Below are 24293 nucleotides of genomic sequence, written 5' to 3'. Positions count from 1 at the left end.
CAGAAATTCTGAAGAGGACAACATTGTCAACAAACCCACATCTGCAACAACAAAAGGGAATATGAACTGGTCTGAAGCCCAAAAAGCCTTCTTAGAAGAGCTCAAGAAGGATTTTAATAGTCAAATGAGAGAGGTAAAAGAGTCCTTCAAAAATACAATTGGCCATTGGAAAAAAAATACACTGAAGAAAACAAGTCCCTAAAAAACACAATTGGCCAATTGAAGAAGGAAGGACAAAAACTAACAGAAGAGTACACTGAAGAAACAAGTCCCTAAAAAACACAATTGGCCAGTTGAAGAAGGAAGTACAAAAACTAACAGAAGAAAACAATCTGTTAAAAACTAGAATTGGACAAATGGAAACTAATGTCTCTATGAGAGAGCAAGAATCAGTCAAACAGAAACAAAAAAATGAAAAAATAGATGAAAATGTAAAATACCTCATCAGTAAAACAACCGACCTGGAAAATCGACTCAGGAGAGACAATTTAAAAATTATTGGACTACCTGAAAATCATGATGAAAAAAAGAGCCTGGACAGTATCTTTCAGGAAATCATAAAGGAAAACTGCCCAGAAGTCCTAGAACCAGAAGGGAAAATAACCATAGAAAGAATCCACCGATCACCACCTGAAAGAGATCCCAAATTGACAATGCCAAGAAATATAATAGCAAAATTCCAAAATTACCAGATGAAAGAGAAGGTGCTGCAAGCAGCCAGAAAGAAAGAATTTAAATATCATGGAACCACAGTCAGGATTACACAGGACCTTGCAGCTTCTACATTAAAAGACCGCAGGGCATGGAACATGATATTCCATAAGGCAAAGGAGCTTGGAATGCAGCCAAGGATCAATTACCCAGCAAAAATGAGCATCATTTTTCAAGGGAGGAGGTGGATATTCAATGAAATAGGAGACTTCCAAACTTTCCTGATAAAAAGACCAGAGCTCAACAAAAAATTTGATCTTCAAGTACAGGACTCAAGAAGGACTTAAAAAGGTAAATGGGACAGAAGGATACAATATGTTGTTAATAAGGGGGGGGCTGTTTAAACCCCTACAAGGGAATATGAGACTTGCAACCCTTGAGAACTGTATTGTTATTACACCTTGTTAAAGGAGTATACATAAAGAGGGTGGATATTAGTTGACTTTGATGTAATGATAAAAAAAAATCTAATCAAGTGGGTTAAATGGATCCAAATAAGTGGATCAATCTGATCTTAGAAAATGTACTGAGAAAGGAGGAGGCAGACAAGGGTAAATTACATTACAGGAAAAGACACAAAATCCTATTACAGCAGAGGGAAGGGGGGGAGCATTGTTTGAACCTTACTCTCATCAGATTTGGCTCAAGAAGGGCATAATATAATCAGTTAGGTATAGAAATCTAACTTGCCCTATAGGCAGTAGGAGGGAAAAGGGGAAAGAAAAGGGAGGGGGAAAGAAAAGGGAGGGGGAAAGAAGGGAGGGAAGAAGCAGTAAGATAAAGGGAAGAAAAGGGAAAGGGATAATAAAAGGGAAGGAATAAAAGGGGGAAGGGACTGAAGGAGGCTGGTCAAAAGCAAAACACTAGTGAAGGGGAGAAAGGAAAAAGGAGAAAGAAAAGCATAAATAGGGGGAAAGGATGGAGAAAAAGACACAGATAGTAATCATAACTGTGAATGTGAATGGGATGAACTCTCCCATAAAACGGAAATGGATTGCAGAATGGATTAAAAACCATAATCCTACAATATGTTGTTTACAGGAAACACATTTGAAAAAGAGTGACACATACAGGGTAAAGGTAAAAGGCTGGAGCAGAATATATTATGCGTCAGCTGAAGTAAAAAAAGCAGGGGTAGCAATCCTGATCTCAGACAAAGCAAAAGCAAAAATAGATCTAATCAAAAGAGATAAGGAAGGAAACTACATCCTGCTAAAAGGCACCATAGACAATGAAGTAATATCATTACTAAATATATATGCACCAAATGGTATAGCATCCAAATTCTTACAGGAGAAGTTCAGGGAGTTACAGGAAGAAATAGACAGCAAAACTATACTAGTGGGGGACCTGAACCTCCCCCTCTGCACTAGATAAGTCTAACCACAAAATAAACAAGAAAGAAGTTAAGGAGGTGAATAGAACATTAGAAAAGTTAGGTATGATAGACCTCTGGAGAAAACTGAATGGGGATAGAAAGGAATATACTTTTTTCTGCAGTACATGGCACATACACAAAAATTGACCATGTACTAGGGCATAAAAACCTCACAATCCAATGCAGAAAGGCAGAAATATTAAATGCATCCTTTTCAGATCATGATGCAATAAAAATTATATGTAATAAAGGGCCATGGAAAGATAGACTAAAAAATAATTGGAAACTAAATAATCTAATCCTAAAAAATGATTGGGTCAAACAACAAATCATAGAAACAATCAATAATTTCATTCAAGAGAATGACAATAATGAGACAACATACCAAAACCTATGGGATGCAGCGAAAGCAGTTCTTAGGGGAAGTTTTATATCTCTAAATGCTTACATAAATAAAATAGAAAAAGAGGAGATTAATGAATTGGGCATACAACTAAAAAAACTAGAAAAAGAACAAATTAAAAATCCTCAACTAAACACCAAATTAGAAATATTGAAAACCAAAGGAAAAATTAAAAAATTGAAATTAAGAAAACTATTGAACTAATAAATAAAACTAAGAGCTGGTTTTATGAAAAAACAATAAAATAGATAAGCCTTTGGTTAATTTAATTAAAAAAAAGAAAGAAGAAAACCAAATTACTAGTATCAAGAATGAAAAGGGAAGCTACCACCAAGGAAGAGGAAATTAAAACAATAATTAGGAATTATTTTGCCCAACTATATGCCAACAAATTTGACAATCTTAGTGAAATGGATACATATTTACAAAAATATAAATTGCCCAGATTAACGAAGAGGAAGTAAAATACTTAAATAACCCCATCTCAGAAAAAGAAATTGAACAAGCCATTGATGAACTCCCTAGGAAAAAATCTCCAGGGCCAGATGGATTTACATGCGAATTCTATCAAACATTTAAAGAACAATTAATTCCAATACTATATAGACTATTTGGGAAAATAGGTGAAGAAGGAGTCTTACCAAATTCTTTTTATGATACAAATATGGTGTTGATACCTAAACCAGGAAGAGTCAAAATAGAGAAAGAAAATTATAGACCAATTTCTCTAATGAATATAGATGCAAAAATTTTAAACAAAATACTAGCAAGTAGATTGCAGCAACTTATCACAAGAATAATACACTATGACCAGGTAGGATTTATACCAGGAATGCAGGGTTGGTTCAATATTAGGAAAACTATCAGCATCATTGAGCATATCAACAAAACCAACAGAAACCACATGATCATCTCAATAGATGCAGAAAAAGCTTTTGATAAAATACAACACCCATTCCTATTAAAAACACTAGAAAGCATAGGTATAAATGGAGTCTTCCTTAAAATAATAAATAGCATATATCTAAAACCTTCAGCAAGCATTATATGTAATGGGGACAGGCTAGAAGCATTTCCAATAAGATCGGGGTGAAACAAGGATGTCCATTATCACCACTGTTATTCAATATTGTACTGGAAACCTTAGCTTTAGCAATAAGAGAAGAAAAAGAAATTGAAGGCATTAGAATAGGCAAAGAAGAAACAAAGCTATCACTCTTTGCAGATGAATGATGATGATATACTTAGAGAATCCTAGAGAATCAAGTAAAAAACTACTTGAAATAATAAACAACTTTAGCAAAGTTGCAGGCTATAAAATAAACCCACATAAATCATCAGCATTTCTATATATTACCAACAAAGCCCAACAGCAAGAGATAGAAAGAGAAATCCCATTTAAACTTACTGTAGACATTATAAAATATTTAGGAGTCTACCTCCGAAACAAACCCAGGAACTCTATGAACACAATTACAAAACACTTTTCACACAAATAAAATCAGATCTAAATAATTGGAAAAACATCAGTTGCTCATGGGTAGGCCGAGCTAATATAATAAAAATGACAATCCTACCTAAGCTAATTTACTTATTCAGTGCCATACCAATCAAACTACCAAAAAATTATTTTATAGAGTTAGAAAAAATAATAACAAGATTCATTTGGAAAAACAAAAGGTCCAGAATATCAAAGGAACTAATGAAAAGAAATGCAGGGGAAGGTGGCCTAGCAATTCCAGATCTTAAATTGTATTATAAAGCAGCAATCATCAAAACTGCTTGGTACTGGCTAAGAAATAGGGAGGTGGATCAGTGGAATAGGTTAAATATGCAAGACACAGTAGTCAATGACTATAGTAATCTATTATTTGATAAACCCAAAGACCCCAGCTTCTGGGATAAGAACCCACTCTTTGAAAAAAACTGCTGGGAAAACTGGAAAAGAGTATGGCAGAAACTAGGCATAGACCCAAATCTCACACCATATACCAAAATAAAGTCAAAATGGGTTCAGGACTTAGATATAAAGGCTGATACCATAAGTAAACTGGGAGAACAAGGAATAGTTTACCTATCAGATCTATGGAGAACAGAAGAATTCATGACCAAACAGGAGATAGAGAACATTATGAAAAGCAAAATGGATAATTTTGATTACATTAAATTGAAAAGTTTTTGCACAAACAAAGCCAATGCAACTAAGATTAGAAGGAAGGTAGAAAATTGGGAAAGAATTTTTACAACCAGTCTCTCTGATAAAGGCCTCATTTCTAAAATATATAGAGAATTAAGACAAATTTATAAGAACACAAGCCATTCCCCAATTGATAAATGGTCAAAGGATATGAACAGACAGTTCTCAGATGAAGAAATTAAAGCCATCTATAGTCATATGAAAAAATGCTCTAAATCGTTATTGATTAGAGAAATGCAAATCAAAACAACTCTGAGGTACCACATCACACCTATCAGATTGGCCAACATGACAAAACAGGAAAATGATAAATGTTGGAGAGATGTGGGAAAATTGGAACACTAATACATTGTTGGTGGAGTTGTGAAATGATCCAACCATTTTGGAGAACAATTTGGAACTATGCCCAAAGGGCTACAAAAATGTGCATACCCTTTGATCCAGCAATAGCACTTCTAGGGCTATATCCCAAAGAGATCAAACAAATGGGAAAAGGACCCATTTGTACAAAAATATTCATAGCAGCTCTTTGTGTGGTGGCAAAGAATTGGAAATTGAGAGGATACCCATCCATTGGGGAATGGCTGAGCAAGTTGTGGTATATGAATGTAATGGAATACTATTGTGCTGTAAGAAATGATGAACAGGCTGACTTCAGAAAAACCTGGAAAGACTTATATGGTCTGATGCTGAATGAAGTGAGCAGAAGCCAGAGGACTTTGTATACAATAGCAGCCACGTTATGCAATGACTAAGATTGTTAAACTGAACCCTTCTCAGCATTACGAGGATCTAAGACATCTCCAGAGGCCTCGGATGGAAAATGCTGTCCACATCCAAAGAAAGAACTATGGAAGTCGAATCGCTATCACTTATTTTTACCTTCTGTTGAGTTTTGTTTCATCTTTCTGATGGTTCCTCCTATTGGTTTTAATTTTTACTTACAACTTCACTAATGTGAAAATATGTTTAATGGGTATGTAAATGTAAAGCCTATATCAGATTGTGCCATCTTGGGAGGGGGAGGAAAAGGAGAAAAATTTTCAACTCAAAAGCATATGGGAAAAAAATTTAAAAAAAAAAGAACAAAAAGTCAAGATTATTAAGGGACTTAAAAGAAAATCTCAAGGAAGCTGGTCTAGCCTTACCAGACCTCAAATTATATTATAAAGTGGTAATCATTAAAACAATCTGGCACTGGCTAATAAATAGTGTGGTGGATCGGTGGAATAGATTAGGAGCTTATATTCAGCCAAAGGAAAAGAAGATGTATGTGTGTGCATATATAAATGCATACAAAAGTATAAAGTGATTTCGAGAGGAGACATTAGCAGCTGAAGAAATCAGGAAAGATGTCATGAAGGAGGTGACTTAGGGGCTGAGCTTGGAAGGAAATCAGCAATGCAAAGATTTGGTGGTGAGGAAGGCTTGCATTCCAGTATAGAGGGCAGCTTGTGAAAAGGCAGAGAGATGAGAGAAGGAATTGTCGTGTGTGGGGAATAGTATGGCTGGATTAAAGAGTACATCAAGGGAGGAAAGTATGCTATCTGGAAAGTTAAGTTAGAGCCACATCATAAAGGACTTTAAGTACTCAGAGGAATTCATATTTGAACCTAAAAGTAATGAGAAGTTCCTGTAATTTATTGAATTGGGGAGGTGACATGGTCATACCTTTGCTTTTGGAAGACTACTTTTGCAGGTGAAAGGAGAATGGATTGGAGAGAGGACAGATGAGTCAAGAGAACTTAGGACCTATTACAGTAGTCAAGGCCAGAGGTGATGGGGGCCTGAACTAAGGTGGTGGCTGTGTGAGTGAAGAGAAGAGGAAGGATTTTTGAAGGATATTGTGAAGGTAGAAACAACAGAATTTGACAGCTGACTAAATCTGTGGGCTAAGGGACAGTAAGAGTCAAGAATAATGTTGAGGTTATGGATTTAGTTGATTGGAAAAATGGTGGTGCCCTGGACAGACAGAAAAATTTGGGAGAAGGGAGAGAAAATCTGAGTTATGTTTTGGACTTGTTAAGCTTTAGATACCTACAGGAGATCAAAGTACAGAAGAGATGGTTGACCTCTGTGGCTGATCAGTGTAAGTAATCTAACACAGTCATTGAGATAATGGAAAATTCCAGTCTGTTTCAAAAGTTTCTTTGGAATTGATCCTATAGGAAGACTGAATCAAATGGCTATTTCATATGATGCCACTAGGTGACTAGTTATTAATCTGCAGCATCCATAGCCTAGGACTGCTGCCCATGATTATCTACCCTAGAGTTGTGTTTGTGTCTCCAAAGGTTCCTAGTTTATATGCCAGGAGTAACTTACTCATCCAGGAGATTCTGGCCCATTAAAAGCTGGCAGGAGGCAAACAACTACCTCCTCATGCCCTACCCAATGTCATGCAAGAATGTCCTTCCTCCCATGTCATTATCTGACCTACAAATTCTTGTTCTTTTTTTTCTTTCCGACAAGAGATAGGAGTTTGCCCAACCTTACTTTGGAAGGATAACAGTGGTTTTATACCAAACAAAAGCTGGTTGAACTAGTAGAATATTTCTCAATGTTTCACACGCAGTTCTCAGAATTCCCATAGTCATTGTGTTTAGGCCTCTGTGGATGCCAAGAAAACATTTCAATGGGTGGAATGGAATTATATAATGATGATTATGTCTGTCTGCCTACCTCCTATCTACCTGTTATTGAGACTACCAATTGGTTTATGCCACCAGATGCTACTCAGGAGTGAGTCTCCCTGTGAGACGGATAGTGGTGAATATCGTTTCTCAGACTACAACAATGATTTCAACTAGATCTTTCCTTACGGCCACACTCAGCCTAAATAGTTAGTCTGCAAGTACATCTGTTCATGCTTTCAATATATTTCAGTCACTCTGATGGTAATAAAATACCCCCTCACTCTGGCATTTATTAATCATATGAGAAATTGGACAAAAGTCTGCACGGAGCAGGCAAGTGGATTGGGACAATTCTATTGAAATAGGTCAATAGCATCACTACATATAAAGAACAAAACTTATGTATATTTACATAAAATGTATACCTGTGCATCATTGTTATTGTTCAGTCATTCAGATTCTTTGTGACCCCATGGACCATAGCACTCCAGGCCCTCGTAATCCGTGGGTTTTCTTGGCAGAGATACCGGAGTGGTTTGCCATTTCTTTCTTTAGTGAATCACCTTTTGTTGGAACTCTCTACTATGACCTGTCCATCTTAGGGAATCCTGCACAGTGTAATTCATCATTTCATTGAGCTGCACAAGCTTCTCTGCCACAAGGGGATACTCCCACCCACATATACAGGTCTCAGTGCAGTTTTATTATAAAGCTTTCTAATTTTACTTAAGTCGTATAAAATTTTATAGCCTAAAACTGCTTGAAGACTTTTGGGATAACTTGTATGTGTTTATCTGTTAATCGGGAAGGTTTATGAAGAAACTGCGGAAAAGACAAGAAAAAGGTGAAGAGAAACCTCTCCTTTTTGGAACTATCTTGACTACTGTGTTATAAGGCAATTTTATAAGTAATTTTAAGAAGAGTCCATGAGGAACTAGTGGGACACTATATTTTATGAATACTGTTTTCTGTGCTTATTGAAGAGAAGATAAGGATAATGCTGAAGAACGAGATGAGGAAAATACTTAGTAGGGTTTAATCATTATCTGAACGAACTGAATGATTTGAGACTGTTAGCAAAAGTGGAGTCAACTACTGATGTTTAAAGGGTCTGAGTGTCAGTGACAGTGACACAGATTATAGCCAAATTACTGTAAACATACACATATGTGTATATATCTATACACACGGAGACATACACACATATTGCTGTCTAAGCATAATGACTATGGGAATTTGGGGAACTTTACATTTATTATAGATTCCATTGTTTACAAATCACATATACTTTGTCATTTTAATATTTATTTAAATATAAAGAAAGAAAAGAAATTACTGGAGTTAATTTAGATACTCTAGTCACTGAATAATTGATAGTTAAACAACTGGAATCAGATCCTGAGCTAATTAATTAATTTCTTTCCCTCTCTCCCTCCCTCCTTCCCTTCCCTTCCCTTACATTCCATTTCTTTCTTCCTCATTCCCTCCCTTTCTTCTTCCCTCCCTTCTTTCCTTCCTCCCTTTCTTCCTCCTTCCCTCCCTACTGTGCATCCTTATTGCGGGCATCAGTGGAACTGGGATGATTTGAGTGAACCACAACACTTACCAAGCATTGCCATTGTAAACCAAGACTTTGGAATAGACCTGGGACAGTTTTAGTTAATTTTGCCTCCAGATTGATTTGCCCAAGATCCAGCTTTGGGCCCTTTAGGCAAGGATAATGTAAAGACAGGTTTAGAACCTTGACAGAAGCTCCTAAAACCTCAGGGACTCTTTTGTTTTCTTTTCTTTTGTTTTGTTTTTTTTCCCCAGATAACTTTTATGTTCTTTTCAGCAGATTTTACCTTCAGGTGGAACTTTCACCTGGGGGGGTTAGTGAATGTGTTCTTACTAATAGAATTGCTTATCTAAACCCTCTGGCTCTAAGTAATCCACTTCACCAGAGATGAAAATGCATCAGAGACACTCCCCTTCCCCTACAATCCTCCTCTAAGGCCTAATTGGTGCATGATGACCTTAGTCTGACTCCTGGAAGCAGCACTAGTGGAGCACAAGTTCTGACAGGCCCTACCAAGCTGGAAACATTTGGAGTTTAGACCTGAGGATAGACTGTATGTCTGTTGCCCAACGACCAGAGATGCCCATCACATAGTATGATTTTTCTACCACAGCAACTTTAAAAGACCATGTGTAATAAGTACAGTCCCTGTCTCCATGCTAATACTACTAACCCACAGATTGGAGAGTGTTGGGACATGATGTTCAACTTCTACGAAATAATCCTTTTACCACAAGGTTTCATTCACAAGAACAGCTGGGTTCCACTTTAAGATTCTAACTCAAGACTGGCTTGCTCTCCTACCAAGAAATCTGAGACTTGAAGTCTCCTAGGTACTTTGGCACCTTCTTACCATTTCCTCATTTTCAAGCACATGTTCTGAAGTGTAATGCCACCTTAGAAAATTGAAGATGGTGCCCAAAAGGCACCCAAAAGCTCATAAGATGGGTAAAAGTTCAGGGATAGGATTTATGAATGTGAATAATAGAAATGATGATGGTTATGATAATGATAATTATAATAATGATAGTGATTGTCTCCAACAAGCATGTAGTTAAGGTTTCCAAAGTTTCTTTTTTCAAATATTATCTTATTATCTTAATAATTTGGGAGATACTACAATTGCTATTTTCCAGATGAAGAAACTGAGGCAAATAGGGCTAAGTGACTTGCCCAGAGTCACAAACTATTAATTGTCTGAGGTCAAATTTGAGCTCAGAAATTCATTCACTCCATCACCAAACTGCCAAATAGCAGTGGCATCCTGATGTCTTTTAAAAAAAATATTTATTTTTAGTTTACAACATTCACTTCCATAAGATTTTGAGTTCCAAATTTTCTTCCCCCTCTCTCTCATCACCCCACCTGAAGACAGAGGGCAATCTGATATAGGCTATACATATACATTCATAGTAAGCATATTTTCACATTAATCACGTTGTAAAGAAGAATTAGAACCAATGGGAGGAACCATGAAAAAGAAGAAACAAGCAAGAGAGAGACAGAGAGAGAGACAGAGAAAGAGAGACAGCAAATAGTATGCTTCAAGCTGCACTCAGACTCCAGAGTTCTTTCCATCACGAGTCTTTCAGAGTTGTCTTAGATCCTTGCATTGCTAAGAAGAGGGAAGTTTATCAATGTTAGTCATTGCACAATGTCTCTATTACTGTGTACAATGTTCTCCTGATCCTGTTCATTTCACTCAGCATCAGTTCATGTAAATCTTTCCAGGTTCTTCTGGAGTTCTGGAAGTTCACCTGCTCCTGATATCTTTTAATAAGCAAAACTCAACATCATAGTCATTTTACATTTTTATATTAAGAAATACAATTGAACCAAAAAGCTGAGGTGCTTCCCATTCCAAGGGTGATTTTAGTATGATTTTTACTCTTCCTCTACAAAAGGTCTGGATTAGCAACTCTCTCACTCCATTTGCGGTACAATTTATCTCTTGTTGTTTGAGATCTTTTAGGTCAACATAACTGTTTCTGTTAAATCTGCTGCAGTTTTCACAGGAGAGGGCAGGATTAAATCTACTACACACCCATTTAATGAATAAGACTGGTTTTAATCTTGAGTCTCCAAGTCTTAAGAGAATTGGCCAAAACAATCTTCTAGCTTCTGCAACCATGTTGAGAAAAATGCGAGAAACAAATATTCAGTGTCCATTTGGGTAAAGATTGTTGCATGGCCAGAGGTACTTGTAAGCTACATCGTAACATGTTCCATGTACTCTGCAAGAAAGGATAATCTCCACACTATGCATTTATATGTTTACTGTTGACATAGACATTGTTTCTGACAAAAGAGTAAAGAGGTTGTCCAACAGGCTTTGTTGACAATTGATTGTTCTTCCCATAAATACTCAGGAAGGTAGGTCAGTCTTGTTGTTTGTCCTTCATTTTTGAAGAGGACCAATGACATCACAGGTGATGTCTTGACTTGTGTGTGAATTGGGTTTAAGTGAGGCATGGTCAGTCTCCCTCTTTCTTCCTGAGTCATCAGAGTCCAGTGGCAAAACAAAAGTCAAGACAGATGGGGATGGCCCAGGGTGCAGTGGCTGACCTTGGTGACTTCGATGTCTGAGCAAGCTCTAAGCACTTTGGTTGCTTTGGCACAAATTGTTCTCATCCTCCTATTCCACCAGGGAAAGTCTTCATATTATTGAGGTAGACACCTCCCTAACTCACCAATAGGTTTGAAGCCTGTCAATTTCCCTCAACCTGGTTTAGCCAGTCTGTTGAGATGGTTTACCCAAGGATGGTTGCTGCATATGCTACAGCTTCTTGGAGCGACAGATGAGAGTTGGGTCAAGGCAGACACCAAAGATGGATGAACAGCCCTGAAAAGGGCTCAGCAAGGCCTTCCAGCAGAGGTGCTAGTTCTCTCTGAACATCTCATACATCACAGGTATGGAAATATATTTCACTCAGTAGGGAAACAGGAAGGAGAGGCAGAAAAAAGAAAGAGCAGATGAAGGGACAGATTAGTCCTGAGGAACATAAACTCTAAGGATGTACAAATATATTTATAGCAATCTCTTTTTGAAGTGGCAAAGAACTGGAAACTGAGGGTTGTTCAGCAATTGGAATGACTGAGCAAATTATGGCATAAAAAGGTGATGAAATACTATTATGTTGTAGATGAAGGGAATGGTTTCAGAGAAACCTGGAAAGACTTACACGAAGTGATGCAAAGTGAAGTGAGCAGAACCAGGAGAAAAAAAATATGTAATATTGGGAAAAAACCCAACTTTGAAAGATTTTGGGACTGTAACCAATGTGATGATCAAATATGATGCTAGATGACTCCTAACAGAGAGGTGATAGCTTTGGAGTATGGATTGAAACATTTTTGGACATGGACAATGTAGGCATTTCTTTTGTTTGGCTATGTATGTTTGCACCAGGGGTTTTTATTTTTCTTTCTTTCTCGAAAAGTGGTTGGAGGATGGGAGTGCGAAAAGGTGGATTTTTGTTGCTTATCAGGTTTAGTGTTTATGTAAGTGGAATAAAGGAGAAAGATGCAAGAGATGTAAGAGAGGGTCAACAAGATTTGGTAGCTGGTGAGACACAAAGGGTGAAGGAAAGTGAAAAGGAAAGCATGATTCTGAGGTTGGCCACCTGGATTACTAGAAGAAGGGTGGTACTCTTGATGGAAATAGAGAAGTTAAGAAAAGAGTATCTAGGGGAAAATATGAGCTCGGTTTGGACATGTTTAGTCCAAGAAGTCTATGGGACATATAGTAGGAAGTGTTCTAGTGATATGACATGGGAGCTCAGGAGAGCTATGTAGCTCTCAGAGTCACCTACCTGGAGATGACAGATGAGCGCTCGGCAATGAATATAAAAAGAGAAAAAAGAGCTTAGGACAAACCTGGGATACAGATGATGGTTCAGCAAAAGTGATTGAGAAGGAACAGGCAGGTAGATAGGAAGTGAACCAGGTAAGTCCAGGGAAAAGAACACATAGGGGCTGGGGAGATGTTATCATTGCTAAATGTTATAGAGAGGTCAAGAGGGATGAGTACTGAGAAGGGGCTCTCATATTTGCCAGTTAAGAATTGTGGTGAAACCATTTCGATGAAGGAGCCTCCAGGAAAGCACGACGTGTAGCACTGGGCACAGCAAGGAGCAATGATCAGTTCCCATAGCAGGGAGAGAGAAGCATGGATCAGGACAGGTAAAGAAGACCACCACAAGCACAGCATACTCTTATGCTTTCTTCATGAGAATCTGCCAAGAACAACACAAGGACCTACATCAGGGGTGGAGAATTTGTGGCCTCGAGGCCACCTGTGGCCCTCTAGGTCCTCAAGTGCAGCTTTTTGACTGAATCCAAACTTCACGGAACAAATGAAGTTTGGATTCAGTCAGAGGTCCACACGTGAGGACCCAGAGGGCCACAGGTGGCCCCGAGGCTGCAGGTTCCCCGCCCTTACTAGATACTCCTGTATACTATGCAGAGTTCTCCCAAAAGTGTTTTGAGAAATGGAAGACCATGTCTAAAAAAGAAAAATCAAAATCTGAAGACCTTGCAAAAAGTAACAAAGTTCATTATGACCTGGAGATGAAAATTTATATTTCTCCCAAAGGTGATAAGGAAGAAAAAGAATCCAAATGCCCCTACAATGATCATCACCCTCATCATTCTTCTGCTCTAAACATTGTTCAAATATCAAAGTGTAAATCCAGGCCTACCTATTAGAGACATTTCTAACTGGGTGAACCATGACATCTAAACAGTCAGAGAAAGACAAGTGAAAATAACTAAACAAAAGGAAAAATATGAAAAGAATACTGCAGCCAAGGACAAGGGAGGTATCAAAAAGCAGAGCCTGACAGATCTAAGAAGAATGGAACAGATGAGGATAAAGAGCAAATTAATATGTTGCCAGAAAGATTTTTTTGTGTATGTGCAGCAAAGGTCATTTTGAAGAGAATATGAAATCAAATACAACTCACTGTTAGCTTCAGCATAAAAATTGTGCAGACTTGTATATAGGAGAGGTGATTGATGCATTATAGGCAGAACCTCTAGCCTTTAAAGTGGGACCTTTTGAGGGACCACCGCTGATAGAGTTTAAATCTTCTGATGTTGAAGCTTCTGCATATTCCATAGTTCTTTTTGGGTTTCCTGTCAGTAACTGTTCTAGCTCAGTAAAGCCCTAGGGAAGTAGTATTATGGTAAATCTAAAGTTTTGTAGAATGTTGCATTTTGATTTAAAATAGAATTATTATGATTAAATTTATAAATTTAAGTCTGAAATAAATTTCCTAAAGGTGAAGAGGTGGAAACCATGTGAACCTTGGGGAATTTTACTGTCCCTGAGCTTAAATCAGCTAATTAGTATAACAAATTGTAAAGACTTTTAAATGCTAGAGGATTGTCTATTTGATCCCAGAAGATAACGAGCAGCCACTGGAGTTCATTGAATGGAAGGTTCCAACAGACATAATTGAGCTTTAGGAAAATCACTTTCACAACAGTGGGGAGGATGGGTTGGAATGGGGAGAAATGTGAGACAGGGAAACCAGTTAGAAGATATGGCAGTTTATCAGACGTGTTAAATGGGCAGGAAGGGTCAAGGATGACAGTGAGGTTGTAAACTTGGGTGGCTAGAAGGATGGCCATACCCTTGATAATAATAGGGAAGTTTGGAAGATGATCTTTTTTTTGGGGAAAGATAATGAGTTTTGTTTTGGACATGCTGAATTTGATATGGGACATCCAGTTCAAGATGTCCAAAGAGAGTTGATGATGCAGAAATAGAACTCCAGAGAGATACCAGGGAATCATCTGCATAGAGATGATTGTTGCATCCATGGGAGAGCGTGAGATCACCAAATGAGAGAGCATAGAGAAAAGAAAAAGAGCTATGCTGATCATAAATTTTGTTATAATTTAGAGAATTATCTGGAGTACTGAGAGGTTAAGTGATTTAAACACACACAGTTACATAGAAGAGAATTCAATAATTTCTGGCTCTGAGGTTATTCTTCAGTGCACTATGACATGATAACTATTACAGGACAAGAATGCAGAGGAAAATGAAAGAGATAAAAAATTGAAATTGATCCTGTGTTGTTTTCTTGTGGGTCCTATTTACAATCAATTGATTTTGTCCTGTAACTGCCTAAGTCACGGTTCTCGGTCTCTGAACTTAGTTCAGAATTCAAGCTAGCCTGTAATGGGTTAAGTTTAGAGATCCAGTTCTCTTGCTAATTCCCATTCTACTCTTGCCTTAAGGAATTCTGCTAATCTTGAAGAATATGGCTTGCATAAAGGAGTCAGACCTAGTATCTTTACATCACCAAGCTATCCTTGAAGGATGTCTGGTTTGCTGTCAAAAGATGTATGGAGCCTTATCTTTGGCCTTGTGGGTGGATTCAAATATCAACACTTCTTCATCTCAGGAGAGAAGGAGGGTGTTCTTACTTGCCCCCCCCACAAACTTCTAACCAATCATATTGGTCCCTTCCCCTATGTTACCAATCATGTTGCCCTCAAGCCATGATGTCACTTACTCTGTTCTGGTCTTTGTTTTATGCTCCTCAAAACCCACAAAAGAGGAGAGATCCTTTTGCTCAGGGCCTTTGGCTAGAACCTGAGGTAGCCGTTGTTCCTTTATTAACAGGTGTGGTGAGTAGAGCAGGCAAGACTGTGTGAAAACAATGAGAAACATCTATGACATCTAATCAGATTGAGAAGAAAAGGTAGAGACTAATGCCTTTTTAGACAAGTGATTTAAATATCAGGAAGTTTCCAACAAATGTCTCTTCTGATGGAGAAAATTGTTGAGGTCTGAAGATGCCTAAGAAACCACATCTACATTAGCTAGCCCTTTGGGTTTGCAAAGTGCTTTACAAATATTATCTCATTTTATCTTTACAACAATTCTTTGAGGCAGATACTATAATTATATCCATTTTACATATGAGGAAACTGAGGCAGACAGAATTTAAGTAGCTTGCCTAGGGTCACACTGCTAGTAATTATCTGAAGCCAGATTTTTAACTCAAGCTTCTTGACTCCATGTCCAGTGTTTTCTGTCATCTTGTACCATGATTACAACCAAATCAAGAGACTTATCTCTATTAGCTCAAATACAGGCTGACATCATGTGGCACGAAGGTTCCTAGCCAACATATAACAAAAAAATTGTGGGCAAGAATAGGTACTTTTTGGTGTCTTTGGTTTCATGCACTGTACCCTAGAAGGGAAATTTATGAATCAAAAGTTCAGTGAACTTCTAATAATGTCTGATTTCCTAGAAAGCCGTAAGATGAGACCTTTAGCAAGAGGTTATCTGATGCCTCCAGAGGAGGTCTCACCCTTATGAGTGTCTGTTATTGCAAGCCATTTCCATGTCCTCAATTTACTAATATCCAGAAATGTTAAATTATTCATGTAAAACCCAGACCATCTATCTCCCTATAAATCTACCATTCTTTCTCTTACGTTGATTTGAGTATTCCTAAGAAAAATCATTTTGCATAGTTACAATTGATTAGGAAGTAAAATATATATGTATTTTGAGTTCCATGAGGCTTTTTTTTAACAACAAAACTCTGTCAATTCTCTTATCATCTAAAGATATTAATAAAGGCAGGAAGTAGGGTTTTATTTATTAAGCCAACAGAAAGCATAAGTTTAGTGTCACCTTCGAATTTGCCAAGCATTTATCTTTGCTTCAGATTTTCATTGTAATATCAGCATGAATGATTTTTGTTTGCTTGTTTTGGAAGCAAAGTATTTTCTTACGGAAGTTTAGCTAGTAGTATTTGTCTTAGTGGAGTCAGTCTTAAACTCAAACTCATTCCCCCCAAAATCTTTTCTTCCCCGTTGATTTTGGTCACTTCTCTTGGTGTTCCATATTCTCTTCCCTTATTCTCCCTAAACAAATTCACACAATTCTGCAGGTTGTCTCACAGATATCATCATACAACCAGCAAATGGCAGGCTTTAGCACTGCAATGGAGAGGGATTCACGGTCCGTGGAGATAAAGAAGGCCAGAACATTCCAATCGTACAGTATATAATTGGCTCCAGCTACAAACAAGAATTTTTTGAAAAAAATCTTAGTATTTTATTTTTTCCAATTGCGTGTAAAAACAATTTTAATCAATTTTTTAAAATAATTTTGAGTCCTGAAATCTCTTTCATTCTGTCTCCCCTCTTGCATCACTGAGAAGGCAAGTAATTTGATGAAGGTTATATATATGCAGTCATGCAAAACGTATTTCCATATTAGTCATGTTGTGAAAGGAAACACAGACCAAAAAAAACCTAAAACCCGAGAAAAATGAAGAAAGTAAAATAACAGTATGTTTCAATCTGCATTCAGATTCCATAAATGATTTCTCTGGAGGTCCTTCAGAATTATCTTGGATCATTGTATTGCGAAGAATAGCTAAGTCACTCCCGGTTCATCACTGTATAGTATTGCTGTTACTATGTACGATGTTCTGGTTCTATTTGCTTCATTTTGTGTCAGTTTGTATAAATCTTTCCAGGTTTTTCTGAAAGCATTTTGCTCATCATTTCTTATAGCACCATTGTATTCCAGCACAATCATATACCACAATTTGTTCAGCCATTCCCCAATTGATAGACATCCACTCAATTTCCAATTCTTTTTGACACAAAAAAAGAGCTGCTATGACTGTTTTTGCACATATAAGTACGTTTTCTTTTTCCTTTTTTTAAAAATCTGTTTGGGATACAGATGTAATAGTGTTGTTGCTGGGTCAAAGCATATGGGTCAAAGCAAGGGGTGGGGAGCCTATGGCCTCAAGGCCACATGTGGCCTTCTAGATCCTCAAAAGTGGCCCTTTTACTGAACCTAAACTTCACAGAACAAATCCCCTTAATAAAAGGATTTATTCTGTGAAGTTTGGATTCAGTTAAAGGGCCACACTTGAGGACCTAGAAGGTCATGTTTGGCCTTGAGGCAGCAGGTTCCCCACCCCTGGAAAGGTTTTATGGCCCTTTGGGCATAGTTCCAAATTGCTCTCCAGAATAGTTGCACCAGTTCACAATTCCACTAACAGTGCATTATACCCCAGTTTTTGCACATCTCCTCCAACATTTACAATTTTCCTTTTCTGCCATATCAGCCAATCTGACAGGTGTGAAGTGGTACCTCTGAGTTTTTTAATTTGCATTTATCTAATTGATAGTGATGTAGAGCATTTTTTCATATAACTATATATAGCTTTGATTACTTCATCTGAAAACTGCCTGTTCATATCCTTTGACCACTTATCAATTGGTGAATGAGTTGTATTATTATAAATTTGACTCATTTCTCTACGTATTTGAGAAATCAGGCTTTTATCAGAGACACAATGTAAATTCCACACACCCATCCTCCCAACCCCAGCTTTCTGCTTTCCTTCTAATTTTGGCTGCATTGATTTTGTTTGTTCTAAAACTTTTAAATTTAATATAATAAAAGTTATCCATTTCATATCTTGTAATGCTCTCTATCTAGTGTTTAGTCATAAATTCTTTCTTTATCCATAAATCTGACAGGCAAACTATTCATGCTACCCTAATTTGCTTATGATGTCACCCTACAAACAACAATTTGCAACTTGATGGCCTCAATCCTTATGATTCCTTTTGAATACCTCTACCCTCTCACATGAGGATCCTGGAGTGATCTTGCAGCCTACTTGAAAAATATTGGCTTAAGCCAATATATTTTAATGTTCTGAGAGCAGAAATCAAGTCAACACTATCATTCCTGAAAAGCATGTGTCAATTGTCTTCTTTCTGACTTCCCTGCTCAAAAATACCCTTCCCTGGCCACCATTCCTTTATATATGTTGTCTTTCTTTATTAGAATGTGAGCTCCTTGAAGTCAAGGGCTGTCATTTGCTTATATTTTTAATAACAGTGTTTACAGAGTCCCTGGCACATAAGCGGTTAACGAATACTTATTGATTGATCCATTCATTCATTCAATTCATTCAGTTAGTTAACTTCATTTCCTGGGAAAATTCTAGAAGGGATGATTAAAGAGATGGTTAGCATATATTTAGAAAAGGAAGCAATGATTAAAAAGAACCAGTTAGGCCTCACCAGAATTTATCCACTTAACCTAGTTTCCTTTCTTAATAAGATTCCTAAGAGAAGAGGAGAATGCCGTAGATTTGGTTTACCAAGATTTTAGCAAAGGCTTTGATAAAGTATATATTATTCTTGTGGAAAAGATGGCAAGAGATGAACTAGACAGTAATGCAACCAGGTGCATTCAGAAATGGAAGGATGGTTGAACTCTAAGAATTGTAGTTAATGGTTCAATGTCAACTTGGCAGGATATTTCCAGGGGAATAACTCCATGGATCTGTGCATAGTCTGTGCCCTTTAACATAACTGGGGGGCAAGCACATCATATTTGCAGATGGCACAAAGCTAACTCATGGCATCAGAAGCTAAGAAGATCTTGAAACCCAGGAGTAATGAGCTAATTATAATCAGATGAAATGTAATAGAGATAATGTAAAGCCCTGAACTTGAGCTCAGAAAATGAACTCCAAAAATTCAAGATGGTGGAGGCGTGGCTGGTTAGTAGTTTATCTTAAAAAAAAAGATTTTGTGTTTATGTGTGTGTGCACTCTAAGCTTAGCAAACAGAAATATTTTGCCAACTGCATACACTGCTAATGTCTCCCTTCATATGATTTGGAATTGAAACTTAAGTACCCGATCTCTGGAGAGACTGCTCTGTTCCCTGAAGGAGTTAATTAACTCACCTTTGGAAATCCACCCCAAGGCTGAACTCTTTGAATTCTGTCTGAATGAATGTCAGTCCAAATTCATCTAATCCACCATATCACTTTGTGTTTTTCCCCCTTTCCCTACTCTAATTTAACTACACACACACACACACACCACACACACACACACACACACACACACACAGTGTCTTTAGCTGTCCTGGTCAGCTTTGGCTCATTTTGAGAGTTAGCAGTTCTGACAGACCTTATCACTCTTTTGCATTTATTCTCTGTTACCTGCCCCAGCTTCACTCTTCTTTACAAATAATCCAGTTTGATTTTTGAGTTCTATGGATATAAACATCATTCAATCTGACAACTTCTTTTCCTCCTCATTGGAATTGTCAGTACATAGGTTTTTGCCTGTCCTTTCTATGAAACCTTTGAAATCTACTCTGTCACAAACTAGAGTGCATGTCAGACTATGTTCAGGTTTCCTTTATCGCAAATTCTAAGATGAAATGGTTCCTTCCTCAAAAGATTCTCCTCCTTTCCAATTCAACAACTATCTATCTATCTATCTATCTATCTATCTATCTATCTATCTATCTATGGCAGACACACATATTTTATACATACATACATATATATATATACATATATACACACACACATATATATAATATATTTGAAATATATATAGATCATATATTTGAAATATATATATAATTGTACATTGTAATACATACATATACAGACACACACACACACACACACACACACACACACATATATATATAATATGTAATTGAAATCCACCATCACTACTATCTCATACTTTCATCATAGACTTGGAATTTGTGTCCTGAACCATTTCTATTTTCTGTCCTAGTGTTCTATCCTTCTATGATATTGCTTCTATTTCTGACCACCTTGATTTTTCTTCCTATTTTCTCCATCCAGTTTTTCCCCTGGAAAAATCATGGATTTCCTCACCTGGCGATGTCTTCTTAATATACAATACTAGTGAACCCATCTTCCCTCACACTCATTCCTCAAGATTTTACTCCCACTCTATAATACTCAAATGTTCATTTGAGCTCTCTTCCCTCTTTCTCTTCTATTTCTTCCCCCCACCATACTACAAATGTGTAATGTGTCATTCTAGACTCACCTGGGTGAGTCTTAAATCTTAAAATCTTAAATTGCCACACCCAACAACCCTCTGTGGAAGGAACATCTGGTTACTCTTTTGTCACCCAGGTGGTAATTTATAATTGTAGACTCCTGTAATATACTGTCTTCCTGGTATCTGTCTTTTCCCAGGGTTCTCAATACTTGGGGACCTATCTCAATATTTCAATATCCCAATACTTGGGGACCTATCAATATCAATGGGAAAATGCATTCAATATTCCAAACAAGAAACTTATAAAAACAAAGGACAAAATGATATTTAGAACAAAGACCATGAATCAATATTGGTTTTATGTAATATATTTAATTATTTTTCTCCCAATAGATATGTTTAAAATGTACAATGGTATGTAGTCTTGACATTCTCCTTCAATACGTTAAGGTACACTACTATCAAAGCTGATACTGTTCATAAACAACAAATTGATACAATTCAGTAGGCTTTTACTGTTCAGACAATCATAAGCAATAAATTGCATACAACACAATTTTTTGTTTAATAGGATTTTAAATATAAACTGTATCCTAGAATGTTTTATGGAATTAAAAACATGCAATTACAATGTTTGCAAACAAGGTGAGAAAAATATAGAATCTTATATACAGTATGTAACATTTGAAAGTCAGATAGTATTCATGGATTTTTTGGGGGTGAAAACATTAAGACATGCTTTAAGGACATAGTTGGCCCAAGACTTGTCCTCTCCCCTAATATCACTGAAATTGGGAAAAACCAGTAAATGTTTAGAATGAGGTTTTGGTACTCTAAAACTAATGAACAAAATGGACCTTAAAATAATAATGAAAAAGTGGGTTAAATTTAGATACCCCTCCCAAAGTGAATAGCATTCTTTGAACTAAAGAGAAATTAGGTATCGGCACTGTAGCCACTGTAGAAAGTATGATTTAGTTTCATACAACAAATAGCTGGAATTCAGTTAACTATCGTCCTTAAGACCATAAAAGGTTACTGTGAGTGTGTCATGCTGGGAGATGACATAAGACTTTAGGCCACTCTTTAACATTGTCTTACATCCAAAGAATGAAACTACTTACACAAATAGGAATGGATTCTATTAAATTAGCAATTAGTGAAAATCAAATGTTATATGTTTTCAGCAAGACCTTTTAATGCAATTCCAGACCTTGGTGTGTTGGTTATTTTAGGATTTTTTTTTCCATCCTTCAGTGTTAGAGTGAACAGTAGATTGTTACAGCTTTCTGGGAAATCATGGGTTTAGTATTGAGCTTTATAGACTTGTCACCATTCATATACTCATGTCTTTGATGGACACAGCCCCTTTTAAAGTTTTATCTCTGACACTCAGCTTTTTTAAAAAAAAATAATTACAGGAAGCAAAGGTGAGGAAAGACATCCATAGTGAACAGCATAACTACTGAAGGCACATAAAAGGTGTTTTATGGACATCTTAAATGTGGGATACTTTCAAACCATATGGGAAATGTGAAAACAGCACTGCCCAGTGTGGCTACTGTGACAAGTGACTTTTATCTGAAAATAAAAGCCTTAGCTATGTTGATTCACTTTCTGTCCTAATACCGGTTCCAGTTCATATTTCTTTCTTTTGTGTGCTTTCTCAAGGAAAGCTCCAACTACTTATGGAGGTTAGTTATTTGACTGAATTTTAAAGCTGGGATGGGGGTGGGGTAGGGAAAGACTGGGAGGTGTTAGAACCAAAACAAAGATCAATCAGTGTTGATTTTTCACTTCATTCTGAATTGGCTTTCCTATAGTGAATTTCATATAGGTCATGTCTATAAATTGAATGAATGGATCGCCATTGAGCAATTATTTCAGTGAGACCCTGGATTAGAAATAGCCAAGGCATGAATATAGGTGAAAGCAGGATAACCTTGACTGAAAATATGATGCTCAGTGTTTGCATAGATGATGCTCAAATCTGTTGAATGAATGAAACACTTAAAGAATTTGGAGCACGATTTGATTTAATTTGTGCAACCAGCTATAGCTATGGTGCTTGGGATGTCACTGATTCTTATTACCCTACCTTTATTTAATTTATCTTTTAGGTAAGTGTCTAAGATTTTTAAAAACAGAAACTTATTCAAAACCCAAGTCACGATGCATAATTCCACAAGAAATAGGCACTATGTCCAAAGTACAACTGTCTGCTTTTGTACAAACACCATGGTACAATTTATAGCCACCAAAGGACAAAAATTCTGAAGCTCCTGGAGAACAATGACTGTTGTCCCACAATGACTGTGGTCCTGTCTGTGGTCCCATACCTCAGAAGGCAAAGAAAAATCTAGAGAGAAAAGAAGGAAACTCACTTGGCCTATGATCCTGAGTAGCCCTACCCTCAACTTTTAATAATTTTTGACATTTCAAGGCTTGCTGAAGGTATCAAGTTGCTAAAAGCTCTTCCCAGGAACTAACTTGAGATTCCTATAGACTTAGTTTAGATACAAAAGAAGATTGTTGCCTATTACCTCACATGTGGCCCTTTGTGACTAACATTCATAGGAATGTGTCATAAGAACTTATGACTTACCAACTCTAAGACTGTGAAATTGCTTCAAACAATGTTGACAGGGCAGATAAACCACTGGGGAAAAGGGACAGCTTGGCTATATGTTTGCCTTATCTGGCCAATGGTTGTTACCTGTCTAGCCATCAAGTTTTTAAGTAGGGAAAATGTTATATATCATTAAGGACTGTTTTATAATACTCATCTGGCCTCTAGCACTTTGGGTGGAGCCCTTATGGCAGACTTATAAGAGAAAAGACAAGAGTCATCCAGGATGGGGTATGGTTTGCATCTCTGGAGGACATTTGCAAACTGATGACATCCTAGCTCCCTTAGCATCTTAGAGTATCAAGCCTTGAAGAATTTCATCATTCTGCAGAAAGCATTAGGGTAGCATTCACTTGGTAGATAAGAAAACCAAAGGTATGTACACACATTTAGAGACTTAATATCCCATGGTAACTCTAGTGCACTGCTGGTGGGAAATCATTTTGGACTGACTGAATTTCTGCAGTTATTAAGCCCTAAAATGGAATACTGTATGTAGCCACTTGTGGTAAATAAACATTCAGTTCTTGCTAGAGAGCAGAGAAAAAAACAAGTTTTTGCCCAGACCATTCCCATCATCTGTATAATTTCATTTTTGAATGTTTTGTTTGTCAGAGGACTCCAAGGCAAATTGTATCTTCACCTTCTGGTACCATTCCTTTGATGTCAATTCTCATGATGTTTTCCAACAAATTATTATCTAAGAAATGCATGCTGTTATTTGTCAACATTTACTTGAGTATCCTGGATGCATTACAAGAGCTGGCTTCGGATTAGAATCCTGTACAAGCTTGCAAGTTTTGTTGCTTTCAATAAAGCACTTAGCCCAGGAGTTTGAATTTCTTACAAAAATTGGTTTTATGTATAAAATACTATATGCACTTTATACACTAGCAAATGTTTCATCATACAAAAATAATAAAATA

The sequence above is a fragment of the Phascolarctos cinereus genome, unplaced genomic scaffold, assembly GCF_003287225.1.
Source record: "Phascolarctos cinereus isolate Bilbo 61053 unplaced genomic scaffold, phaCin_HiC Scaffold_9;HRSCAF=440, whole genome shotgun sequence".
NCBI classification, from domain to species: domain Eukaryota; kingdom Metazoa; phylum Chordata; class Mammalia; order Diprotodontia; family Phascolarctidae; genus Phascolarctos; species Phascolarctos cinereus.
Note: the sequence above shows the minus strand (reverse complement) of the source record.